Source organism: Catharus ustulatus, chromosome 13 (genome assembly GCF_009819885.2).
Source record: "Catharus ustulatus isolate bCatUst1 chromosome 13, bCatUst1.pri.v2, whole genome shotgun sequence".
NCBI classification, from domain to species: Eukaryota; Metazoa; Chordata; class Aves; order Passeriformes; family Turdidae; genus Catharus; species Catharus ustulatus.
The window spans coordinates 1618161-1631261 of NC_046233.1; the positions used below are offsets into that span (position 1 = coordinate 1618161).

The 13101-nt window shown below is 47.0% G+C and overlaps 1 long non-coding RNA gene across 2 annotated transcripts in view; it reads left to right on the plus strand.

Annotated features, from left to right (window-relative positions):
- Positions 1 to 1130: 1130 nt before the first annotated feature.
- LOC117002368 overlaps positions 1131 to 13101 on the plus strand; it is a 56201-nt gene continuing 44230 nt past the window's right edge. For both annotated transcript variants that reach the window (XR_004419269.1, XR_004419270.1), the window contains exons 1-3: positions 1131 to 1199; positions 7975 to 8107; positions 8454 to 8565. This is a non-coding gene — a long non-coding RNA (uncharacterized LOC117002368). The remainder of the gene's footprint in view (positions 1200 to 7974; positions 8108 to 8453; positions 8566 to 13101) is intronic.

The following is a 13101-nucleotide window of genomic DNA, read 5'->3' on the forward strand; positions in this document are numbered from 1 at the left end:
TTGGGAAGGTCAGGGCTGTTTGACACTGCCAGGATGCTGGTATTCTTGGAACAACCATCTGTTCAGAACACAGTGAAAAATCGGTTTGTGACTGCCCAAAGTCACTTCAGCTCATGAATAAAATTAAACAGAAAAAAAAAAAAAAGTACAGCAGTGTTTTACCACCAACAGCAGAGAAATTTCCATTTGGAAAAATCAGTTTTTCTGTCCATGACTGTCCATGAGTGGATGAGTGATGGTTTGTTCAAGGATGGATTCAGGTGTTCTTGGCCAAAGGGGGACATGGATATTAAACCCTTGGGGCTGTCACTGTGTGACCAGAAGGAATTGGCCAACTGAGCTGGACTGAGCTGCACAGGGATGTGGGAGGGAGGGCAGGAGTCCCCAGAGCTGGAAATCCCCTGGGTGTGCACCCCCAGAGCTGCTTTGCTCTTTTCCCTTCCTCTCTGCTCCATTTGTACATTTTATGAAATTGTGTAAACTTTGGCAGACTGAGAGTCTTTTTTCCATGTCTTTGTTCCTTTTCATTTTTCTCCTGGCAGTTTCTGTATTTCCTCCTCTCTGCCTGATTCTTTTTAATGATTTTTTACCAGCAGCCGCATTTTCATCTCTCCCTCTGTTCTTCATCCCTTAAGGCAGGATCCAAAAATATGATCCAGTGACTTCTGTGGGTTCTGTGTTTTGCTGGTTGGCCCCAGAATGTGCCACATTTTGATCATTGTGTTTGGATGTGGTAGCCAGGCAGGGATGGGTCTCTGCTCCCTGCTAACAATGACAGGACAAGAGGAAATGGCCTCAAGTTGCACCAGGAGGTTTAAATTGGAAATCAGGGAAAATTCCTTCCCTGAGAGCGTGGTCAGCCTCTGCTCAGGGAGGTGGTGGAATCTCCATCCCTGGAGGTGTTAAAAATGTGCAGCTGTGGTTCTTTGGGCAGGATTTATTGGTGGGCTTGGCAGGGTTGGACAATGGTTGGACTCATTGATCTTGGAGGACTTTTCCATGATTCTACCCACACACAGCTTTCCTCTGCTTTCTCTTTGATAATTTGAGATTCTCTTGCTGCTCAAATGAGTGGAAATACTTTTCCCTTGAATCTGGTGCTGGTGAATCTGTGTTTTCCAGGTGTGTTTTGACTTACCTGCTGCTGTGGGATATTCATTGGGATTTCAGTGCTGCTTTTGGACAAACTTCCTGATCCAGTGAGTAGAAAATCCCAGCTAAAATACTGGAGACTCTGTAAAATGGTGTGACTTGGAAGTGTCAAGGCCAAGCTGGATGGAGCTTGGAGCAGCCTGGGATAGGGGAAGGTGTCCTGGAATGTGAAAATCATAAGCTCTGCTGAGATATTGTATATGGCAGGCTGCTGAAAATTATTAACATTACAAAAAAAGCTTTCTGGTGTGGGAAGTTTCATTAAGAGTTACATCTCTGAGTTCAGTCCCAATTTAATAAGAGATAACATCTCCAGCTTCTTAAAATTTAATTTGATAGTTTATGAAGAAAATAATTAAAGCATATTGTGGCATCAGTCACTTTTTATTTCATAGAAAGTCTGTATGAAAAAAGAATCATTCGTAGAGCAGAGTTTATATTGGCCTGGAATTTCATTAGTCCTTATTGACAGAACATCCACTAATCCAAAGTAAATGGGAAGGAAATGATGGAGAAAATAATAAAAGGTAATCTTGACCTTGAGGCTATGGAAAATGGAAGGTGGTGGAAAGTTTGGAGAAGTTGCAGCTCTGTGGGGAAGGAAAATACTTCCAGTTCCTAATAATGAACTGCTGCTCCCATCTCTGGGAGACAGAGACATAAACCAAGAGTTTTGGGGTTCTTCAGCCCCACCAAACAGTGCATCTGGCAGTCACAGAACCCTGGGCTCATTGCAGGTGGAAAAGATCTTCAAGGCCACCAAGTCCAGGTGTCCAGCCATGTCCCAGTGTCACCTGAGGGCAGCTGAGCCCAACACACCTGTGGGAAGCTCTTCAGAGCCCTGATTCCTGGAGCAGGACAAGCTGCTTATCCCCTCTTGGCAGACCCTTTTTCCACTGACTCTCCCTGCACAGTTCTGCTCTGGGAATCCAAAATTAATTAGAGCACTTTTTTTTTTGGACATAAAACTTTTTGTGGCTCTCCCAAGGTAATGTTCATGAGTGCCTCATCTGCAGGCTGCACCAATAGGTTTCAGAGAGTGTCTTGAAGGTTGGATTTGCCTCTGGAATGGTTTTAATCAAACTATTTTTCGCTGTCACTTTTTGGACACTTTACAGCTTTCAGTGACTGCCTTGAATCAGGTCCATAAGAACGTCTGACAAGCCAGAAATAGATTAATCTCCAGCCTCTGCCACAATTACCACTTGGATTTCTGTCTCACTTACTGCCTAAGTGGTTTACAAGCAATTACAGCCTAAGCCTTCCAGAGGCTCCTGGAAGGAGCCTGGCCCTGGTGCTGTCCAGGGGAAGCAGAGCAGAGAGGATCAGTGCTGTGGGCAGGGCTGGGGCAGCACCAGCCCTGGGGAGTGCTCAAGGGATGTTAATCCAGCTTTAGGAGACACTGAAGGAGAATCCAACCCTGTCCTGGAGTGGGAGCTGGGTTTAGCTGGGCTGGAGCCTTGCTGGTGACAGCCCTGTGTCTGTTCTGACTGCTGGGTTTGAGCCAGGCAGGTGCAAGGACAGAGAGGTGCTCAAGGCATTGCTCAGGTAAAACCAGCACCTGATGAGAAAGATTTAGGGTGTGTTGGGAAGTTTCTTGGATAAATCACAGTTAATCCCTTCCTTGTGGCTCCCTTGTACCCAGCAGATTTGCTGGGAGTGACAGAACCTGCTGCTGTCACATCCTGGTGCTGCTCAAGGGATGTTAATCCAGCTTTAGGAGACCCAATGGAATTTAGGCACTGAAGGAGAATCCAGCCCTGTCCTGGAGTGGAAGCTGGGTTTAGCTGGGCTGGAGCTTTGCTGGTGACAGCCCTGTGTCTGTTCTGACTGCTGGGTTTGAGCCAGGCAGGTGCAAGGACAGAGAGATGCTCAAGGCATTGCTCAGGTAAAACCAGCATCTGATGAGAAAGATTCAGGGTGTGTTGGATAAATCACAGTGGGGAAGTGTCTTGGATAAATCAGTTAATCCCTTCCTTGTACCCAGCAGATTCCCTGGGAGTGACAGAACCTGCTGCTGTCACATCCATGGCCTTTGTGGTATTACCCTGAGCAGCTGATAATGTGAACATGAAATTAAGAATCACCTGAGGATTGTGTGTAATAAAGCAGCTGGGAGGCTGCCAGCAGTCACAAAGAGACCCTGAGCTCTTTACATCCAAGTTTTCATAACCAGATTTTTGGATTTCAATGAATACTCGGTTTAAATACCTGGAAATGATTTTGGTGAGTGATCTGTTAAATCAGAATTCCTTCAGAACTCGGGGGTTGCTGGATCTCAGGTGCACTGGGGTTATTTTGGCTGGATGCAGGAAGGGCAGGGCTGGAATTTTGTGTCCCCTAAGGAGTGTGACCAAGGCAGAGCTGGCAGCAGTTCAGTGGAATAGAAAGGATGAACAACTTCCCACCAGGAGAGGCCACAGATGAATTCCCTGTGGTGTCCCTGGTGGGATTCAATCAGAATTTGAGAGCCTTGGGATGGCTGGAGGAGCACAGAGCAGAATGGGAGTGTGCCATGAAGAGTGCAGCCCATGGATAATCCTCATCCCAGCTGCAGAGCTGGAACCCAGCCCTGCAGTGCCACGTGTGGCTGCTGGGCAAAACCTGCCCAGTGTTTGTTTAAACACCCCTGAACAACAGAGACTTCTGAAAAGCAGGATTTTGTTCACTTGATGAGATTAAATTAAACGTGGCATTACCATCTCTGCCCCCAACCCTGAATGCCAAAAGGCAGGAAAAGGATCAGAAATCTCCAGTTCCTTATGGGTGAGGTGCCAGCAATGATATATGGCAAATATATATTTATATATGTGTATATTGCATGATATTCAGAGCAAATCTTCATCAGGAAACTCCCAGCCCCTCCTGTTTCAGGATTTCCTTCTCACCAGTGATGCTCCAAATGTGCTGTTTCACCATTATCCTGCCTTTTCTTCCCAGAAAATTGCACTGTGCAGCACTATAAACCTGAATAATGCAAGTCCTGCTGGAAAGACATCTTATTTTTCCTTCTAGGTTGCTTAATTAATTTCTTTCTACTTCTTTTATACTGTTTGATGAATATTATTTCAAACTACTGTCAAAGGGAATGTGAGGAGGGAAAAATGAGCCACCTACACACTGCTTCTAATACAACTGTGTCACCATTTGAAAACCAGGGATTTAATAAAAAATAGGTGTTAGCCCATTTGCTTGACAGGGAGCATTTGGAATTGTCAGGCATGTTTCTACCCTAATTATCTTTGTCGGGCCATTTTGTAAACTGAAAAATCCCCCAAGTTAAATAAAAACTCAGAGACAGGCCAGGATATTGAAAGCTCCATTTTCCAACAGCAGAACAGAAATTGTTCTTGTTTGGGTTATTCCCTCCCTCCCATGCCATGAAAAGCAAAATGAGCACATCTGGGGGAGTTAAGAATTGGGTTTGTTTGAAGGGCATTGGGCATCTCTGGGGGAAATCCAACAAAACTGGACAAGAGTGGGAGAAAACCTCCAGGTGGAATTACAGAATTACAGAGAGGTTTTCATGGCCCTTCCCTGTGGTGGTTAAACTGAAAGGGTGAATAGGGGATGGTGCTGGTGCTGTGGGTTCTGTGGGGTTTGGGGAGACCCTGAAACAACATCAGCATCTCTGCTTGTGGAAGGGACAGGGGGTGGCTGTGGGTTCTGACAGCAGCTCCACAGCCAGAGAGGCTCTGGGGTGGCTGCAGGAGGTGAAGGCTGAGCACACCCCAAGAGCAGCTCAGGCTGCACTCACAGATGAAGGCTGGGTTATTAAAAATTAATCAGGCAGATTCCTGAGCTGGGGGCCCCAAGTCAGGGCTTTCAGCACAGCCAGGTTCAGCTGCTGCCTGCACACATTAACAGCACACTTGACCTGGGGGAGCTGCTGCTCCCAGCCTGGCTCCAGGGGGCATTCCCTCCCTCAGAATTCTGAGGGAATAATTGATGGGAAAACTTTGTCTTTTTCTCATGTTTGTATTTCCCATTTCAAAAATCTGTGCTGAAAAATTTATCAAAATAAGCCTTTTTCTTTAGTTCTTTCCTGAGACCATAGGAAAAGCTGCTGCTGCCTAATTGGAGGTTCCCAGAATCATCTTTCTCCTGTGAATACACACAATATCCATGTTGTGCATATTTGCTGTAGATTGAGTGGGTTCCTTCTTCAAAACTTGCTGTGCTGATGAACGCTTCTCCTAGGAGAGTTCCCCTTTCAATATTTGTGGAAAACGCACAAAGGACAAGGACACAGTTGAAGTCTCTTAATTTGCAAATCTAGCTGAATATTCATGATGCCTATTTTCATATTCATCCATTTTTCTCCTCTTGTTAAGGCAGCACGTCTGTTTTAAGGTAGAACACATCTGTAGCAGTTTGTTTTGCCAACAGAAATAGGAATGCTGGGGAAAATAGTGCAAAAACTGATCACAGAATGATGGAATGGGATGGGTTAGGTTGGGTTGGGTTGGGTTAGGTTGGGTTGGGTTAGGTTGGGTTGGGTTGGGTTGGGCTGGGTTGGGTAGGGTTGGGTTGGGTTGGGTTAGGTTGGGTTGGGTTGGGTTGGGTTAGGTTGGATTGGGTTGGGTTAGGTTGGGTTGGGTTGGATTGGGTTGGGTTAGGTTGGGTTAGGTTGGATTGGGCTGGGTTAGGTTGGGTTAGGTTGGGTTTGGTTGTGTTGGGTTAGGTTGGGTTGGGTTGAGTTAGGTTGGGTTGTGTTGGGTTTGGTTGGGTTGGGTTTGGTTGTGTTGGGTTGGGTTGGGTTGGGTTGGAAGGGACCTTACAGATGATCTTGTTTCACCCTGAAATCCTGCTGTCTGCCTTAATAAATTCCTGATTCCTGGAGGTTGATTCCTGCTCCCAGGAAGGGCAGAAACAGTGAATGGCCAAGCCCAGATGTTGGGAGGGTCACGGTGACCCCACAGCTGCCTCAGAGCTGCCCTTGGAGAGCTCCCTCCTTTAGAGACTCGCTTCTCATCCCTCACTGAGCTCAGCAAAACTAAATCAAAGAAAGGACAGCATGGAAAGCACTTTGGATCCCCTCAGAAAGAAATGAATTTTGCATTTGGAGCCAGAGCTGCTGAAGCCACTGCCTGTGCTCCTTGTGCTCCTCGCCTTTCATCTGCTGCCTGTCCACAGCTCCTCAAACTGGCTGAGTGGGAAATTCCCTCCCACATCTTATTTGAACAGTTTATTCCCTGAGAAATGTTGCCAACAAAGATTACTTCTCTTCAGGACTGGCAAACACTATTTCTTACCTGGAGGCTTATTGGGAATACAATTGGAAAAAAAAAAAAAAAAAAAAAAAATGATAAGGTTTTACAAACAGCAGGATGAATAAAGGGGGGAGGGAGATTTTTTATCTCCCACCCATTAGCTGCAGACAGAGGCAGTTCTTACTCTGATTATCCCCAGTGTGCAGTTTTTCTCAGTGAAGCTGCTGACTGAGCTGAAAGCATCGAGTGTCACGGGCTGGTGGCTGCACAAGGTCACGGTGCTGGCACGTGTGAGGTCCCCACTGTCCCTGTGGCGTGGCACAGCAGGGACCCCCACACCTCAGACTTTGCCATGGCCTGTGCATTATTTCCTCCTTGAGGCACAGGTGTTGTTCCCCCAGAGTGTCCCCACTTGTCCTCTGGGCATTTCTGGACTGACCCATAGGGATTCCCTGGGGCTGCTTTGGTGCAGCAGCTCTGGCAGGTGCAGGAGGGGCATTTTGCATCCCTGAAGTCCTTCCAGATCCTCTCCAGAACAAGAGGTCTGTCTAGACTCTCAGTCAGTGTTTGTTCTCCCTCTCTGTTTCAATTACCTAAACGTTTGTATAATTCAAAAATTGATTTCAGCCCAGCAAAGCTCCTGACCACACTCCAACTTTTGTTTGCTGCAGAGCCCGCAACTAACAAAGAAACAACTTCTTTATTGCAGGATAAAAGCCCATCTAAGAGATAAGCTGTCAGGAGGGATGTGGCACTCTGCACCATTTCTGGGCATTAAAACTTCCATTTATTTTCAGATATTTTGCAGAGCAGCCGGCACCTGGTGTATTGATCGTGCCATTAAATCACACTGAATTCGTGTGTGACAGAGTTTTGGGATTACTGTGCCACCCAAACCCTGGCTGTCACTGCAGGGCAAAAGAAGAAACATTCATTGTTAGCATTTTCCCTCCAGGTTCAGCAGCCCATGCTCTGTTTGTTGTTTGCCCTGGTGAGTGCAGCCTGGCACTCAAACTGCCCTTAAGGCTCCCTGAAATACAGAAGAGGACAGGGATTACAGCTCCTTCCTGAGCAGCCAGAACAGAACCCATTAAGCTATTGCAAGCCATGCAATTCAATGGCCCTGAAAGTATAATTTGATTGTAATTCAGGAGGTTACTAAAAGGAAATCCATACCAGGCTGAAAGATAAGTGAAAGCGAGGAGTGTATTTACTGGAGTGGTGAAATGTGAGGTGTGGAGTCCCTTATCTCCTTTGTCTGCACTTTATCACCACTGAAGGCAAGTAAAAGGGGAATAATATCTGCTTCACAAGAGAAGATTGGATTAAGTTTTCCCAATGGTCTTGTGGGAGTTATTTCCATTTTGCTCCTGTCTGGATTAGCCCAACTCCTTCAGGCTGTTTCCATCTCTACAGGAGAAGGTCCTGGCTGGTGGAGGGGAGGGGAGCAGGGTTGGTGTGCTGGTTCTCTGTGGAGGAATTTACCTTTGACCTCTGTAAAGGAATTAGCAGACCTACAACCTCCTCCCTGACTCTTCCTGTGGAGGTTTCTTTCTCAGATCCCTTCTTGTTATGCAGACTTTTTGTTCAGCAGTGTTATCTCTTGCAGGTGTTTGTTAGAATCGTTATTTGTGAGAAGAAACCTGGGTGTGCTCATTTCTTGCTGAGGTTCCCCTCTCTGCCTTTGTCTCCAGCTCTAATCCCTCTCTGCAAACACCTGCCTGACTTGGAAACAGCCCCAGGTATTTGATGTCTCTGTTTTATCTCTGTTTTATCTCCTGGTCCTGCTCTGAACACTAAAGGATGCTGCTGCTCCTGCATGGAGGGATCCAGTCCCCATCAGTGCCTGAATTCCATTGGGGTGGGAACGGTGGAGTCGGGGTGTGAGGTGGTTCTCAGCTGTGAGAGTTTGGTTTGTTGAGCTACCCAGGCAAAGGCTGATCATGCCCAGGAGATGATTTTACAGTTCATACACATTTACTGTCCAGATATTTCCACTTTTCCTTGGCCTTTTTCACACGTGACTTGCTTTACATGCACCAGGGTGGAAAAGAGAGTGCACTGATGGGATGTTGTGTTTTATTGCAGGGATGGCTCAGCTCAGAACTGATCACAGACAGACCCTCTTCACTTCCACCCAATCCCACACTGCTTGCAGATGGAACAGGGGAAAACCTCTGCAGCTTGTGGGCTCTGACAGGTACCTGCCAGGAAGTTTATAACTGAAATGAAGGGCTGGTTCCTCTGGTTTTTCATTTGGAGGAGGCAGGCAGTGATTCTGTGCTCACTAATGGCCAGTGCTGACCAGCACAAGTGCCCATTCCTGCCACAGCTTTGATTTTTTTCTACCACTTTTCTTATTTCTCTCTGGTTGCTGTTGTAACTGCTGCATCTTCTTTGAGCTCCTGGGCACTACAAGACATCTCCTAGATGTTGAACCTTGTCATTTTTGATAAATCTCTGTGAAGCACAGAGCTCAACTGAAACTGCAGCTCAGCATCCTGAAGTGCCAGTTCAATCTATTTCTAGCCTTGGAAAAAAATAGAAGGGGGGGCAGCAAAAACCTCCCAGCTTTATAGCAGTAATAATGGTGGGAATGAGGTGGCTTTCAGAAAATAATTTAATCCCTGGAGTACTGGAGATGGGTTTTGAGTGTCAGAGCCTAAGGTAGGGCAATGTCCTCTTGTTGTGGCTTCTATTAAAACAAAGAAACCTTGTCCCTCTGGAAGTTCATTAAAGTTCAGTTTTATTTTACCATTTTCCAGACTGAGACCACAAGTGGAGCAGCCTTGTGGAAATCCTGGGGATTGGTTTTGCCTTAGCACTGTCAGATCACCTGGGCCCTGCCCTTTTATTGTTTTATGTGAGTTTGGGATCCAGAGGGATTCCTTGTGCTGGGGGAGACCATGGCAGTGTTTTTTAAGAGGTGATGTCTTTGATGTCTTGTCAAGGTTCAGGCCCTTCAAAACATCAGCCCTGTTTTAATATTTGGGTTGCTTCAGGTTTCTCTCCAAATACCATTAAATACTAGAAAATCTGCAATAATATCTTTAATTATATAGGAATCCAGAGGTACAGGTGTGTCTGAGTGCATTTAAGGCAGGAATTAGGAATAAACAGGATGCCCACCTGTTCAGCATTCCACTTCATCCTTCCTAACCACCATTTCCATTGGTGCTCTGGTTGTGACATAAAAATCAATGCCCCCCCAGATGAAATTGCTTTGTCTAATAATCCTTTGTGCCAGGGTTATCAATAGTTCATTAGTCTTACTTTGCATCTGTCAATAAAAGTGGAATTGAGAAAGAGGGAGCTCAGGGAAAGGAGTGAGTGCATTCTCTGTGGAAAGTCTCTTCCACTTTGTCTCCAGGCTCAAGGGTGTAGCTGTACACCCAAATTTTGTTCACTTGCAGCACCTTGGAGGCTTTCACAGGTTTTCATTTATCCCCACACCATGAAAAGCCATGACTGAAAACCTCCCAGAGCAGCACCAGGAGTGAATTTAGCTGTCCTCTCTCACTGTGCCTTGGGTTTTGCCATCCCTGCCAAGGCCAGCTGTCCCTTCCTGGTGGGGATTTGCTGTGGCCCTGCCCAGGTGCCAGCAGAGCCCTGTGCTGGGCCAGCCAGGCGCTCCTCACTCATCACCCTGCTTGATGGAGCTTGACAGGAGTCACTGGATGCTGTCCCAGCAAGGTGGCACAGCTTCAGGCCATGACATTCAATTCCCAGAACCTTGCCATGTTTATCTGAGCAGCATTTTGTGCCTCTCACCCTGTGTCACTGAGCTCTCACAACGTGCCAGGGTCACTGTAGGAGCCACTCTGGGTCAAAGTCGACCAAAACCACCTCAGACCCTTGGCAGTTTCATTATTTGTTAATTGGTTAGAACTCTGCACAGATTGACAAGGTCAACAAGCGAGTTGTGTCATTCATTAGGTACCAAATAATTAGTGATGGCTCCTGGGATGCCTCCTGATTTCTTTCATCCCCATTTTTACCTTGTTACAGCAAGTTTCTCCAGTGATCAGCACACAGTCATTTCACAATTCATCAAACCAGTGGATGTGGGGAAAACCCAGGCTTGGGAGGTCTGGGCAGCAGAAGGGGACAGGCTGGAGCCTTGGCTGGGTGTGCTGGGCTGGCTCCAGAGGGGATTTGTGCTCCTGCAGGGGTTTCTCATGGGGATCTGGAGGCTCAGCAGCTCCTGCCCATTGTCCTTCAGCTCAGAAACTCCTGGGCTAGGCTGGGTGGGAGTTGAGTCAGCACATCCAGGAGAAGCAGAGAGTTTATTCAGCTCCATCAAGTGACCTCAAGGGAATTGTGAAGTAAGTTTGAGAAAAAAAACCCAGCTGGATGAGCTAAACCCCTCTGGCCTTCTGGTGCTCCAGAAATGAGTTCCTGAACTCACACAGGCCGTGTTTGGTAGAGCCAGGGAAAAGTTTTGACTGAGAAACTATTTGTCAGCATATTGTTCCCATGAATGTTTCATGGAGCCTTTGATTCCTTCAGGTTTTCCTGCTTGGAGAACATTGATCATGGTTTTGGGTAACTCTGCTGCAAGGAAATTCTTCTTCCAATGTATTTTATGTCCTTTTCCTTTTTGGCAAAGGATAAAGAGGAGAGGATTGCTAAGTTACAATGTCTACAGAATAAGAAAAAGATATTCCTTTTGTTTCACTACTGCTGAAAATTACAATGAATTTTAAAAATTTCAAGCTGGAAACAGTATTTTATTTTGAAATTCCTCACAAGAGGTATTTGCCTATTTTTTAAAAAAAAGTCAGTTTTCTTCATATGCAACTTAGAAAGGTAAAAAAAAAAAAAATTGTACATAAAAACAGGGTGATTTCGAACTGCTTCTTGTGTGACAGAGTTTTGGATCAATATTTCATCACAGGAAGTCGGCGCTGTGACTTTGAGTCTGGCTGTGCTGGCACGGGAAGCTGCTCTGCTCGAGTGTCACCGTGCCTGCTGCTCTGTGCTGATAAAAGTGAGCAGGGAGAATGAAAGGGGACAAACGCTCCCAGCTCTCCAGGAGAACACGCAGAGAATGAGAGGATTGTGCTTCTTGTTGAAAGGATTTCTCTTCCCTCCTGGCTGCCCCTGTTAGCCCAGAAACCCAGAATCACAGTGATTATGTGCAAGTGCTTTTATTGCAGAGCTCTAAATCAGGGTACAAACCCAAATCTGACTCCACATGGATTGCAGAGGGACAGGTTTTTATGCCCTTTTCATTATGTAACTATAGAATAATTACTAAACCCATGTTGTTCTGTTGTATACATTGATCTTACCCAAGCATGGATTCTTGTGATTTCCATCAGCTCCCCAAACATCCTTTCTCATGATTCTTGTTACCATTACATCGCTTCTCATGATTCTTATTATGATCAAACAATAATATATTGAATTTACCAAACAATTATTACATTTAACCATCACATTATTGATCACATGATGATCACACAGGTGCAGTTTCACCTGATCCAATAAAGACAAAGCTCAACATTCATTCCCAGCCCTGGTTCCCTTTCCCAGCCCTACCAGCCCCAACCTTTCTTTCCACCCTGAATGTGTTGTAAACAATCCCATGATTTTAAAACATTTCTAATCCTGTGCTATCACCCCCATCGTGTGTTCCCCTGCCTGGCTCCCAGCTCTGGGATGCTCCCAGCAAACATTCCCTGTGATCAGATCAGAGCAGTGCCATGGGCAGGTGATGCTCTGGGTGGTGCTGTGATGAATGCATGGAAATCTGCATTTATGGGAATCACAGATGGGGAATTTCTGATCTCTGCTCCAGGCCAAGTCAGGATGTGATTCTCAAAGATTGTTCAGTGAGTCAGCTCAAAGTGAGCTTTCCTCAAGTATGCTGGATGTTTTTGAATAAAGCCTCTCCAGATGTGACTGCAGTGCTCTCTGGGGCTGCAGAGCTGTGCTGTGTGCTCGGCTGATGGCAGCTGCAGCCACAGGCAGGACAGAGCCATGGGGAACAGGACAGTGAGAAGGTCAGAGGATGTTTGGCACATTTATCACTGTCTGCTCCTTGCCAAGCTCCTCCAAGCCCTGACTGTAGCTGTGACTGTCACACTGTGTTTGGAGACAGATCCAAGAGATGACTCAGGGCCCATCTGTGTTGCCAAATAACTTCACTCCGTTGTTTGCTGCCGCTGGTGTCCGTGCTGGCGGCTGCTTCGGAGTGAGCCAGCTCCTTCCCTCCAGCAGGGACTTCTCCAGGGCTGCTGGCACAGCTGCAGGGTGCATCCCCATGCTGCTGCTGCTGCCTCACAGCTCTGAGCTGGGCAGCATCCCTGCAGTCACCCCAGCATCTCTGCAGCCACCCCCAGCATCCCTGCAGCCACCCAGCATCCCTGATGTCACCCCAGCATCCCTGCAACAACCCCAGGTCTGCTGCAGCCACCTCAGCATCTCTGCAGCCACCCCAACATCCCTGCAGCCACCCCAGCATCCCTACTGTCACCCCAGCATCCCTACTGTCACCCCAGCATCCCTGCAGCCACCCCCAGCATCCCTGCAGCCACCCAGCATCCCTGCAGCCACCCCAGCATCCCTGCAGCCACCTCAGTATCCCTGCTGTCACCCAGCATCCCTGCAGCCACCTCAGTATCCCTGCAGCCACCCAGTATCCCTGCTGTCACCCAGCATCCCTGCAGCCACCTCAGTATCCCTGCAGCCACCCAGCATCCCTGATGTCACCCCAGCATCCCTGCAGCCA